We start from the raw sequence: 12,827 nt of genomic DNA, 5'->3' as shown, positions 1-12,827 counted from the left end.
AAATCACAGCAGGATCCTCTATGACCCACCTCCCAGAATATTGGAAATAAAAGCAAAAATAAGCAAATGGGATATAATTAAAATTAAAAGCTTCTGCACAATATGTAACAGTTTCAAACTCTACCCCCATTTTTTAAAAGAAATTCTCATCACTATATGCCACTATCCCAATTGCATTTTAGAAAGATGCTGGAGAGAGGGTGTTTAGCAAATCTTAACGTCTCTGTGTCTCTTAATTAAAGATGTAGATAAGTGGGCTGTTGAGTTGCCGGCTCAGTTGTGTCTGACTCTTTGCGACCCCATGGACTGTAGCCTGCCAGTCTCCTCTATCTGGGATTTCCTAGGCAAGAAGACTGGAGTGGGTGGCCATTTCCTCCTCCAGGGGATCTTCCTCCTCCAGGGATTAATCCTTTGTCTCCTGCCCTGGCAGATGGTTTCTTTACTAGATTGAAAGGACAGCAGTTCTCCAGGGCAAGCGGGAAGGGGAACGGCCCATCTCTGGACAGCTGGGGAAGGCAGGTTTGTTGCCAGACCTTTCAAATGTCTCTGTATTGTCATCCCTGAGATGTGTCTCCTGAAAGTGGTAATGAGTGTAAAGGATGGAGAGACACTGTTCTCAAATTTGGGCAGAGGGTCCTGCTCTCCTGCACAGGGAGACTGTGGTGGGGGCACTGCTCTGGGCATATCCACACCCCTTTGCATCACAGTTTGGCTGCCATCTTTGGGAAGCACAGCATGGCAACCTTTCAGCTACTGCAAATAGTTTAAAATCATCAGGGCCGTTAGGAAGTGAGGAGAAGCACAGAAGAATAAAGGAATTGAGAGAAGCCACCCAGCTGGCTGAAGTCTGAGGAACTCGATGGGGGTGAAACAGGGGCGATCCCTAGTAGAAGTCATCATTGACCTAAAACAGACTGTCGGGTGTCTCTCCAACACAGATGGGCTCATCCTGTGGCGAGGGAAGGAAATGCCTTCATAGAAGGGAGTAGGAAGTCGGGGTCTAGGAAGGGTAACCCGTCTGTGGCTTTTCCTTGACTGAGTCCTTCCCCAGGGAAGGAAGAGCCGGAATTCTTCCTGTCGGGCTCTGCTGTCTTCACAGGGCATGAGAACTTCCTCTCTGGTCTCCTAACTCTGAGATTTCCATTTCTTAGTTGTTTACATCACTCAAGAATAAGCTTGTGGGTGAGTGGTATTCGACTTGAAGCTGTGTTTTTGTTCCCATGTGTGTTGCACACAAGAAGCCAATTCTGGCTCTGTGTTAGAACTGTTCCTTTGACTTGCCTTTCGTTGCTTTTGTTGTTATGATCATGCAGAATGGCTGCCTCAGAGAACCCTGCCCCTCTGCCTGTTAAACTGAAGTGCCTTTGTTCAGAACCCTGTCCCTCTGCAGATGGCAGGTAGGAAGGAATTAACACACCCCTGCCTGAAGCTTGCCATTCCAGATGTTTGCAAGACCAATGGCCTTTTTACTTTGCTTCCTCACCTTCCTGTCTCTGACCTAGCAAAGAACCTGGCATCCAGACCCCAATAAAATGGGTATTTTGAGGTGCTAGCCTGCCATCTTCCCAGTCAGTGATCTGCTCCCCACTCCCCCAATAAAGTCTCTTCTTTGCCTCAGCTCCTCATCCCTCAGATTCATTGGCCTGTCCTGCAGTGAGCAGAGCGAACGTGGACTTGGTAACATAGGTATCCCGTACTCTGTTCCTCCCAAATCCTAATTCTTCAATTACGGCTGCCAAATAACTAATTGCCATATGTGGAGTTCTGTGTTTTTTTAGTGATTGTGTAGACAGAGAGAAAATTATTTTCCAGTTGATGCTGTGTGGAATAGAAACCATTATTCCCAGGACAGAGAGATGATTTAAATCTGTAAAGCTGTTCAGAGAGCCAGAGGGTGAGGAAGACAGTGAGGAGGAGCACACATGTTTGGGGAGGCGTTTTAGAGATCCCTGAAGGTTGGGTTTCGTGATAAAAGCAGGGCTATCAAAATGGAGATGAGGGTCTCTGTGGTTGCTGGCAGCCCCGGTCAATAGACAGGAATTGACTGCAAGCCTTTTCTAGGGGCCTGGCCACCCAGAAGGTGTGGCTGCCTTAGGCGTCTGGCGAGGAAGTCAGCAGAGTCTGTTGACCGCCGTGGAGTGTGCAGGGAGTGGCGGGCCAGGCCCCTGGCACGGGGTCACCAGTGCCCCTTCCTTTGTCAGGGCAGCCCACGCTGTCTCGGGTGTAAAGCCTGTGGCTCTACAGCAAGTGTCAGGCAGGTGGGGGTCAGAGAACGTTCCAAGGGCTCCTGGACCCGAGGAGCAGTGAAGCCCCTGGTCCTTCATCCTGCTCTTGGGTTGTGCCTCGGCTGCTGGACCTGCTCCCAGCAATATGTGCCACTTCTGGTGTTTGCTCCTCTGCCCCAGGCATGGAAGGGCTGGCACAGGGAATTAGGGCACTCATGCCTGGGAGCCTCAGATGTTCTGCAGGCCGTGGGCAGCGTGGGCATCCCGTGTAGAGGAGCCGGTGGGGAAGGCGGTCTTCCGAGCCATACCCCCCGCACACACGCCTCCATTCTGGGCAGGGCCTCCACGTCAGGCTCCAGGCTGCAGCCGCAAAACGGCAGTGACCCCCTTTCAAGTGTATAGACAGTTAAAATGTGGGACACTTTGAGTGACACTGTTGCGGTTTTCAGCAGAATTCAACTTACCAACGTAAATATAATGCTCTTCAGAGTATCTGGGCTCTAGCCAACCTGGCTTAGTGGAAATAGCTGTCTTGTTCCTATTTGATGTGCAGCATAAAGTCTCCTGGCCACAGTTGGTTGAAACACTTAATAAGAATAATGGTATTGCAATTATTCCTACTGGGAATCGTGGCTTCCACCTAAAAATACAGTTTTACTTTGCAGTATTTTCTTAATTGCAAGATCTCATTGCTGCTCCTAGATGTCTCTAGGCTATGGACAGCCTCCTGTGTCCTCTACTCACCTGACCCCTGGGCACTTTCTTTCCCTTCTCTTTAGGAAGTTTTTCTTGCGGAAAGGGAACACAAACTTTGCGTTTCGCTCTTATTCAGTAATGCGTGTCCCTGTGTGAAAGTCTTTAAGTACCACTCTTTCTAAAAGTTGAAAAATAAATGGAGAAGTGAATCGAGTGGATTCTAATCTGAATAAGAGAACTGGAAATGTTATTTGGATAGACTTTCAAATAAATTCAAACTTGGAGAGAAGCCTATTCATGGTAAGTCATGGTAAGTCATCCCATGACGCTCAGCTCCGTTTATCTGCAGATTAATACGTGCAGAGTTGAATGGACAGAGTGTCAGAGAGTTCTTCACTTTTGTTCTCAAGTCAATCATATTCACTGTATACTTTTTAAAAATAAACTTTATATTTTAGATACAATTTTAGATCTACATGAACATGAAGTTAATACAGAGGAGCCTCCGTATAGCTTGTATTTCCCCCTGTTGTTAACATCTTATGCTTGCAGGGCACATTTGTTACAATTAAAGAACTGATAGTGACGTGTCTTTGTTAACTAAAGTCCACACTTTACTCAGATGCCCTTAGGATTATCTTACTGTATTTTTTATGTTCTAGGATCCCATCCTGGATACTGTAATCAGTTAATAGTCGTGTCCCCTTAGACTGCTCTTGGCTGTGACAGTTTCTTAGACTTCCCTTGGTTTTGGTGATATTTTTAGTGTTTAGGGATACCATCAAGTATTTTATAAAATGTCCCTCAATTGGGATTTGTCTGATGTTATGATTAGATGGGGTTATGTGTTTTGGATAAAATCAGAGAGGTGTGCATTTATACCACATCATATCAAGATATGACTTAATTTGTTGGTAGTGATGTTGATCACCCAGCTAAGAATGTGTTTGACAAGCTCTATAACTCACTCAAAGTTACTCTTCTTTGGATAGAAGTCAGTATGCTCAGACCATTCTCTTACAAATAAGCAGGGGTCCTTGGGGAAATAACAGAGTCTAGCAAAGGGGCAGAGAAAATACAAGATGAGCCTGGAGGATATTGTATTATGAAAAAGCAGGGAAGTGTTCAGAAAACAGAAGGATGGGGTTATGTCAAGGCGATGCAGAAGTCAACCAGAAAGACTTCTCCATGTCCAAAACTGAAGTAATTCCAGCAACAAAATAAATAGCATCGTGCTGGATTATAACCCAGGATATAAAATAAATATTTTTATATTTTATTTATATTTTATTTAAATTTATATATTTTATATTTAAATTATATTATAATTTATATTTTAAAATATATATATTTTATATAAAATAAGTATTTGTGATACTAATGTACATAAATAATTGAATAAATGAATATAAGGAAGTTTCTTGTTACTGAGGGCTTCCCAGAGCGCTAGTGGTGAAGAGCTTGCCTACCAATGCAGCAGACAAAAGAGACGTGGGTTCAATCCCTGGGTCAGGAAGATCCCCTAGAGGAAGTCATGGTGACCAACTCCAGTATTCTTAGCTGGAGAATCCCATGGACAGAAGAGCCTGGTGGGCTACAGTCCATGGGGTTGCAAAGAGTCAGACATGACTGAAGTGACTGAGCACACACTCTTATTACTGAAATACTCAAGTAATATATGTAGATAATCCCATTTTGAGAACGTGGACCTGTCCTCTTCACTTCCGACTCCACTGAATGTAGGTTGAACTTAGTGATTTGCTTCCAAAGAACAGAATCAGTTCAGTTCAGTCGCTCAGTCGTGTCCGACTCTTTTCGACCCATGAATCGCAGCACGCCAGGCCTCCCTGTCCATCACCAACTCCCGAAGTTCACCCAAACTCCTGTCCATCGAGTCAGTGATGCCATCCAGCCATCTCATCCTCTGTCGTCCCCTTCTCCTCCTTCCCCCAATCCCTCCCAGCATCAGCATCTTTTCCAATGAGTCAACTCTTCGCATGAGGTGGCCAAAGTATTGGAGTTTCAGCTTCAGCATCAGTCCTTCCAATGAACAGCCAGGACTGATCTCCTTTAGAATGGACTGGTTGGATCTCCTTGCAGTCCAAGGGGCTCTCAAGAGTCTTCTCCAACACCACAGTTCAAAAGCATCAATTCTTCGGTGCTCAGCTTTCTTCAGAGTCCAACTCTCACATCCGTACATGACCACTGGAAAAACCATAGCCTTGACTAGAGGGACCTTTATTGGCAAAGTAATGTCTCTGCTTTTGAATATGCTATCTAGGTTAGTCATAACTTTCCTTCCAAGGAGTAAGCGTCTTTTAATTTCATGGCTGCAGTCACCATCCACAGTGATTTTGAAGCCCCAAAAAATAAAGTCTGACACTGTTTCCCCATCTATTTCCCATGAAGTGATGGGACCAGATGCCATGATCTTCATTTTCTGAATGTTGAGCTTTAAGCCAACTTTTTAACTCTCCTCTTTCACTTTCATCAAGAGGCTTTTTAGTTCCTCTTCACTTTCTGCCATAAGGGTGGTGTCATCTGCATATCTGAGGTGATTGATATTTCTCCCGGCAATCTAGATTCCAGCTTGTGCTTCTTCCAGCCCAGTGTTTCTTATGATGTACTGTGCATATAAGTTAAATAAACAGGGTGACAATATACAGCCTTGACGTACTCCTTTTCCTATTTGGAACCAGTCTGTTGTTCCATGTCCAGTTCTAACTGTTGCTTCCTGACCTGCATATCAGTTTCTCAAGAGGCAGATCAGGTGGTCTAGTATTCCCATCTCTTTCAGAATTTTCCACAGTTTATGGTGATCCACACAGTCAAAGGCTTTGGCATAGTCAATAAAGGAGAAATAGATGTTTTTCTGGAACTCTCTTTTTCCATGATCCAACAGATGTTGGCAATTTGATCTAAAGAACAGAATAGGGCAAAATAAAAAATAATAATAATTTTAGAGTTGGAGAAACCTGGCAAACTCCCTTAACCAAGGGATGAAGACCAATGTCATTAATAGCCATACTGACATCATATACCCCTGCTAGGAAGAAATAAGAGCACTTCACCAGTGTAGTGGTTTTGCCAAGACCCTAGATCCCAGTGTAATCATGACCAAGCATCGTACTGCCCTGGGGATATTCTGCAGGACAGCCTGGAAGGTCATAAAAAGACAGAGGAAGACAGAGAAACAGTCACGGATCAGAGGAAACTAGGAAGGCATGACAGCCAAATCTAATGTGATATCCTACACTGAATCCTGAAACAGAAAATGCACATTAAAGGAAAGACTGGTAGAATCTGAATGAAGTCAGAACTTGAGTTAATGTTCCAATGTCAGTTTCTTAGTTTGGACAAATGTACTGCAGTCATGTAAGATATTAATAATAATGAGAATGCTGAGTGGTGTGTGAGAACTGTCTCCACTCTCTTTGCAACTTCCTGGTGATCTAATAGTATTTCAATACAAGTTTGTTTGTTTGTTTTTAAGAAACTAGTGTTTCTAAGTTTAAATCATCTCTGAAGGAGGATGTGCATTTAGTATACAAGAAACAAATGTGGACTAAGTGGAATGACTCCTTGTATTTCTGCTAACATGCAGTGTAATTTGCAGGTAGCAGAAATATTTCTGACCTTCAAATCTAAAGAATCCATAAAAGGATTCAAGATTCCATTATCTTTACATGAACCAGGTTATCAAGCAGAATTTCTTGTATTTAGAACAGATGGTACTTCGTATTTCTTTCCTGAAAATTCTGAATTTTGCAAGCAGAGCCATTCTTCAATTTAATTGGAGGAAAAAAGGTTTAAAATGTATTAAGCTCATGAAATGTTGGTGGTTTCCCCCCATTTGCACTGCATGGAATATGAAAAGAGATGTTTTTACCATGGTAGGTGGCTTACTCTGAAGACATTAGGACAGGAAATAACTATAAGAAGCTACAGAATATTTTGCCATTTTAGAATCACTCAGAATATAGCCATTGTAAGATTCACTTAATGCCCAACCTCCTACTTTATCCTGAGACACATAACACAACATGTTAACACCAGCCAGATACTGTTTAGACGCATATTTATGTCAGTGTAGATGCAGAGAAACCACAAGACAGTATAATGAACAATACAAAAATATGACTTATATTAAATGACCATTTCTTTATATTTTTAGATTCTTATGAGTAGCATGCAGTTCTTATAAACTAGAAAGCACTATATATAATTTTGAGCTTACTAATATTATCAGTATTTAGTAGAATCTGGGATGAAATTAGATGATCACATGAGTTTCTTAAATATGAAACTATCTATTTAGAATAACAAAGTCATTTATATCATAATTGTAATGTTCTATTAAAATAACAATAAAGTTATTATATTCTATTTATAAAATAAAAATTTATACTTTAATTATAGTTTCTTTTTTTTCTTATACCTGTGTTATAATATTTGGCATAAATTTCATCTCATTAACGGAAGCCTAAAATTGAAAGTAGAACAGCTGGAGTGTTGAATCAAGAGCCCTCCATAGCAAAAATCAAAGTTTTATATTTAATTAGTTAATCTCATCTACTAATTATTATGGGAACTAGTACTTGATTTAGAATATATGAATTATATTTTATTTTACCTTATATGCCACTCATGGCAAGGAACATACAGAGGAAAATGTAATATATGTATTCACTTTTTCCTTCTTAAAAAATTAAACTCCTTTAGTTCAAATAAGAATGGAGAAGAAAACAGTTCAGGATGAGTTTGGAAATCAAGAAAACAGCACTACTCTGCCCTCTTGCATATAATTCATTCTTCTACTAAAGGATACATTTGACATTCTTCCAGCTACCACTAAAACTGTCAGAAAACCCTTGAAAATAGCATTTTAAAAAAATCAATAGTGCCCCTTCACATCTTTTAAATTGGTCAATTTTGATTGCCTAGTTCCCTGAAATGCTTTGAAATTCACTTGTGAATAGATGACCTAAGCCAGTCATTATAAAAGGTATTAAAGAGAGGCACCAAATTTACAGAGCAAGATATCGTAGAAACGTATAAAAATGTGTCCTGAGGTACTATTTATAAGGAATACCATGGTTCCTTAAGTGTATCCATCTCCTGGGTCCATACCCATCATTATAATTGATTTTTTGTATGTGGTTTAAAACATACTGTCTTCCTAATTTGCAAGCATAGGTTTCCTTTATAGGATGGTATGAAACAAATTGAGAGAACCAGAAGCGATTTCCAGCCAAAGGTAGTATGTGAAGATTGGCCTGTCTCATGGTCAGGAGCTCTGAGCTGCTGTGATTTTGCTTTGCTTCCCCTGTCAAGACTTAGGACTCCGAAGGTCCTGACAGGCACCACCTGCCTTGCCCATCCCTCCACGCTCCCTGCTCCCCCCTCCCTCCCTCAAGACAGTAGACACAAGCCAAGCTACAAGAGGTGATCACGTGATCTCAACTGTATCCGCCCTACTGTCATGGTAGCCCGACTTAGGAATGAGAACCATTGTGTCTGCAATCCAAGCAAGAGGTGAGAGGGATGATAAAATTCATTGGGTGGGGACTCCCCAGGCGGTTCAGTGTTCAAGTCTTCTCTGTCTAGTAGAGGGGTATGGGATCAGTCCCTGGTCAGGGAGCTCAGTTCCCACATGCATCATGGCCAAAACAAACACCCCACCCCCTAGAAAAGCAAAACAAAACATGAAACAGAAGCAATATTTTAGCAAATTCAATAAAGACTTTAGGGCTTCCCTAATAGCTCACTTGGCAAAGAATCTGCCTGCAATTCAGGAGACCCTGGTTTGATCCCTGGGACAGGAAGATCCACTAGAGAAGGGACAGGCCACCCACTCCAGTATTCTGGGGCTTCCCTTGTGGCTTAACTGGTAAAGAATCTGCCTGCAATGCGGGAGGCCTGGGTTCAATCCCTGGGTTGGGAAGATCCCCAGGAGAAGGGAAAGGCTTCCCACTCTAGTATTCTGGCCTGGAGAATTCCATGGACTATATAGTCCATGGAGTTGCAAAGAGTTGGACATGACTGAGTGACTTTCACTTCACTTCACTTCATCAAAAAAAAAAAAAAAAGCCTTAAAAAGATTAACTAGGCGAAGCCATAGTGTAAGAAGTGATGGCCAGATGAAATAGATTTTAAGAAAAACAGTTGTTTAATTTTAGAATAGTTTTGATTTATGTGTTGCTTGACTTTTTTTTAAAGAAATAGATTACTTTTAAACTAACAGTCTGCCTGCAGTGCAGGAGACCTGGGTTCCATCCCTGGTTGGTTCCTTGGAGAAGGAAATGGCAACCCACTCCAGCGTTCTTGCCTGGGAAGTGCCATGGACAGAGGAGCCTGGTGGGCTACAGTGCATGGGGTCGCAAGAGTCGGACACGCCTTAGTGACTAAACCAGCAGCACAAGCCTATTCTAAGACACGATACACTGAGTAGAGGGCCTCGGGGGCTGCTCCCGAGGCTCTCCCTGGAGTCTTGAATCTGGCTGTGCCTCCTGCTCAGGTCAGCCTCGTATTTGCAGTTAATGGAGCAGATGTATGTTATGGGCTGAACTGTGTCCCTGCAAAATTTATAAATTGAAGTCATAGCCTCCAGCACCTCTGAATGTCACTGTATTTGGAGACAGGGTTTTTAAAGAGGTTGTTGTTGTTCAGTCACTCAGTCATGTCTGACTCTTTGAGACCCCATGGACTGCAGCACATCAAGCCTCCCTGTCCTTTACTATCTCTTGGGGTTTGCTCAAACTCATGTCCATTGAGTCAGTGATGCCATCCAACCATCTCATCTTCTGTTGTCCCCTTCTCCTCCTGCCCTCAATCTTTCCCAGCATAGGGTCTTTTCTAATGAGTTGGCTCTTTGAGTCAGGTGGCCAAAGCATTAGAGCTTCAGCTTCAGCTCCTTCAGCTCCTAAGGAGCATCAGTCCTTCCAATGAAGGAGCATCAGTTCTTCCAATGAATATTCAGGGTTGATTTCCTTTAGGATTGACTGGTTTGATCCCCTGGCTGTCCAAGGGACTCTCAAGAGTCTTCTCCAACACCACAGTTAAAAAGCATAAATTCTTCTGCGCTCAGCCTTCTTGATGGTCTGATTTTTACATCTGCACACAACTAGTGGAAAAACCTTCAAAAAAAGCTTTGACTATACAGACCTTTGTCAGCAAAGTGATGTCTCTGCTTTTAATAAAAAGAGGGGATTAAATTAAAATGGGGTCATGAGGATGGACCCTAGTCCAGTATGACTGGTGTCCATATGCAAAGAGGAAGTTAGCACGCACACACACACAGTGAGAAGACCAAGTTACTATAGAGGGACAAGTTAACACAGAGGGAGAAGTCAGCCATCTAGCTGTCTTACAGCTGAGAAGGCAGACCTCAGAAAGAACCAGCCCTGTTGACACCTTGATCTCAGACTTCTGGCATCCAGAACTGTGAGAAAATAAATTTCTACTAAGTTGCTCCATCCATGGTACTTTGTTACAGCAGCCTTAGCAAATTAATACAGATATTTGTTTGTAGACTTGTTCATTTGTTGCATCAGCCAGTTTGAGATGGTTTGTGGATCACTTCTAACTCACCAAATGCTCAAATATTAATGAATGTTATTTATTTAATTCTTCCTCATTGACTTAGCCTGTTGGTTTTCTTCCAAAGCATGGTGGTCCCTTGATGGCCTTTTGTGCTAAAAAAGTTAGAAAATCTCACAGAAAGCTCTGTTTTCTAGGGCTCCCTTTTAGGCTGAGCCCATGGAGGGCCATTCATCACACTGAGGCGCCCCCTTGCCGGGGTGGGAGGCTTACTCTACGAGTATCACCCACTCGGTACCGCAGCTGTCTTCCAGCGTGTGTTCAGGCCTTCGGTAGAGACTTCTTCAGTGGTTGGTCCAGTTGTCTAACTTTTCAGTTGAGGTTGGAGAGGTGATGGTGAGGATTGAAGGATGGAATTTTTAATCATCTTTCAGTTATTCTCTGTTTTTTGCTGGTTTTTTAGCTCTCCCTCTTGTTCTGGTCCTCACCTTGCCTGCAGCTCCATTTCTGGGTATTTCTGACACTGCAGCTGGCAGGGCAAGGTGCTACAATACTCCAGTCCTCCCCATGGTTGTGACTCCTCCACTCTGTTTCTTCTATTAAACTTTTGTATCCACTTTGGATTTCAGGAAAAAATACTTTATATCTCTTATCTTGGGGGGGAAGGGGGGAGACTCCCCCTCCTGTCTGTTACAAGTGTGCCAGAGGAGGCAGGAGTCCAGCACATCTCCTGTGCTGAGAGCCAGAGAGGAGGTGCTCATGTAGGAGCGTCTTCCCAGGAGGAGCCCTGGCCCCATCAGAGCCGGCATCAGTCAGCCCCCAGTGAGACTGCCTGACAGTCTCAGCCAGGTGGGACCCCTGTGTCAGTCCCCTCCTGTGTCTGAAGCAGAAGAGCCCGTGGTGGGCTAGTGAGGGAGCGAAGGAGGAGGGCAGGCCCATGGTGGGGAAATTAACAGGAGAGTGGCCATGTTCCTGCATTCTCCGTAGTAAGTATCCAGTCTGTAACAGGCTAGAGCCCAGGGGGGAAGGAAGCTGTGACCTTGAACAGTCTCAAGGTTGACTCTAGGTGTCAAGGACACACTAGGACTAGACATTTCCATTGCTAAAACTAGACTGACTGAAATTAGACTTAGGATTTTTATTATCTAAGAGTAGCTGGGGGGAAAAAACATGAGACCTGCCTGACTGTTCACAAGGTCCAAAGCAAAAGTTATGACCACAGAATGGATTGAAAAGGACTATGACCAATTCTTCACTAATTCTTCAATTTTAAAAATACGTCAAAAATGCTTTCCTTTTAGCACATGTAGTATGGTGGCACCTGACTTGTGATTTGTTCTTAATTTTGTTTCTAAAAAAATATTCTCCTATTTTGGGTGGTCTGTAAAGTAACAATTCTTTATGATAAGTGCATCTTTTTTCTTCGAATGATTTAGTCATGTGATAATCTGATGGTACTTAGATACATGTGCAAACTATCAGAGGAAAACTACTGATTCATGGCTTAAAGAACAAAAATAAACATAATTTCAAATATTACTGTTAGGTTGAAACTTCTGGGATGATAAAATATTATGAAGTTGGAGCAAGTTTTAACAATTAAGTTCATTTTCAACTTGCTATTTAATTGGAAAAGATCCTAAAAGCAATATGACTCAATGGTACATTTTTTTCATACTGGTGCCACTATTACAAGTTAAACTGATTCTAACTAATTTTCTCTTAGAATGTGGACAAGAGAGCATCCATGCAAGTATTAATCTTGCTCATTTGCTTTCTTTCCCCCTCAAGATTTTATTATTCTGATACAAATTATGAAAGACAATACATTGCTGTGAACCCACCTCAAAAGTGTGTTTTAAAATCAATTTTTTGAGGTATATTTACATACTAAGGTGAAGGCAATGGCACCCTACTCCAGTACTTTTGCCTGGAAAATCCATGGACGGAGGAGCCTGGTAGGCTGCAGTCCATGGGGTTGCTAAGAGTCGGGCACGACTGAGCGACTTCACTTTCACTTTCAGTTTCATGCATTGGAGAAGGAAATGGCAACCCACTCCAGTGTTCTTGCCTGGAGAATCCCAGGGACAGGGGAGCCTGGTGGGCTGCTGTCTATGGGGTTGCACAGAGTCAGACATGACGGAAGTGACTTAGCATACATACTAATACTTACATACCCATTACATGTACTCATTTTAAGTGTCCAGTTCAATGAGTTTTGACAAATGTATACACCATATGACCATGGTTTAGGCAAATGCACACACCATGTGACTTCTGAGACACTGAATATTTTTTACCATCCCACAAAGTTCCGTTGACGCATTGGCAGTCAGGTCCCCCGGCCCCCGTAGTGGGCAAAAACTG

Source organism: Bubalus kerabau, chromosome 17 (assembly GCF_029407905.1).
Source record: "Bubalus kerabau isolate K-KA32 ecotype Philippines breed swamp buffalo chromosome 17, PCC_UOA_SB_1v2, whole genome shotgun sequence".
NCBI lineage: Eukaryota > Metazoa > Chordata > Mammalia > Artiodactyla > Bovidae > Bubalus > Bubalus kerabau.
This window is presented reverse-complemented; position numbering follows the sequence as displayed.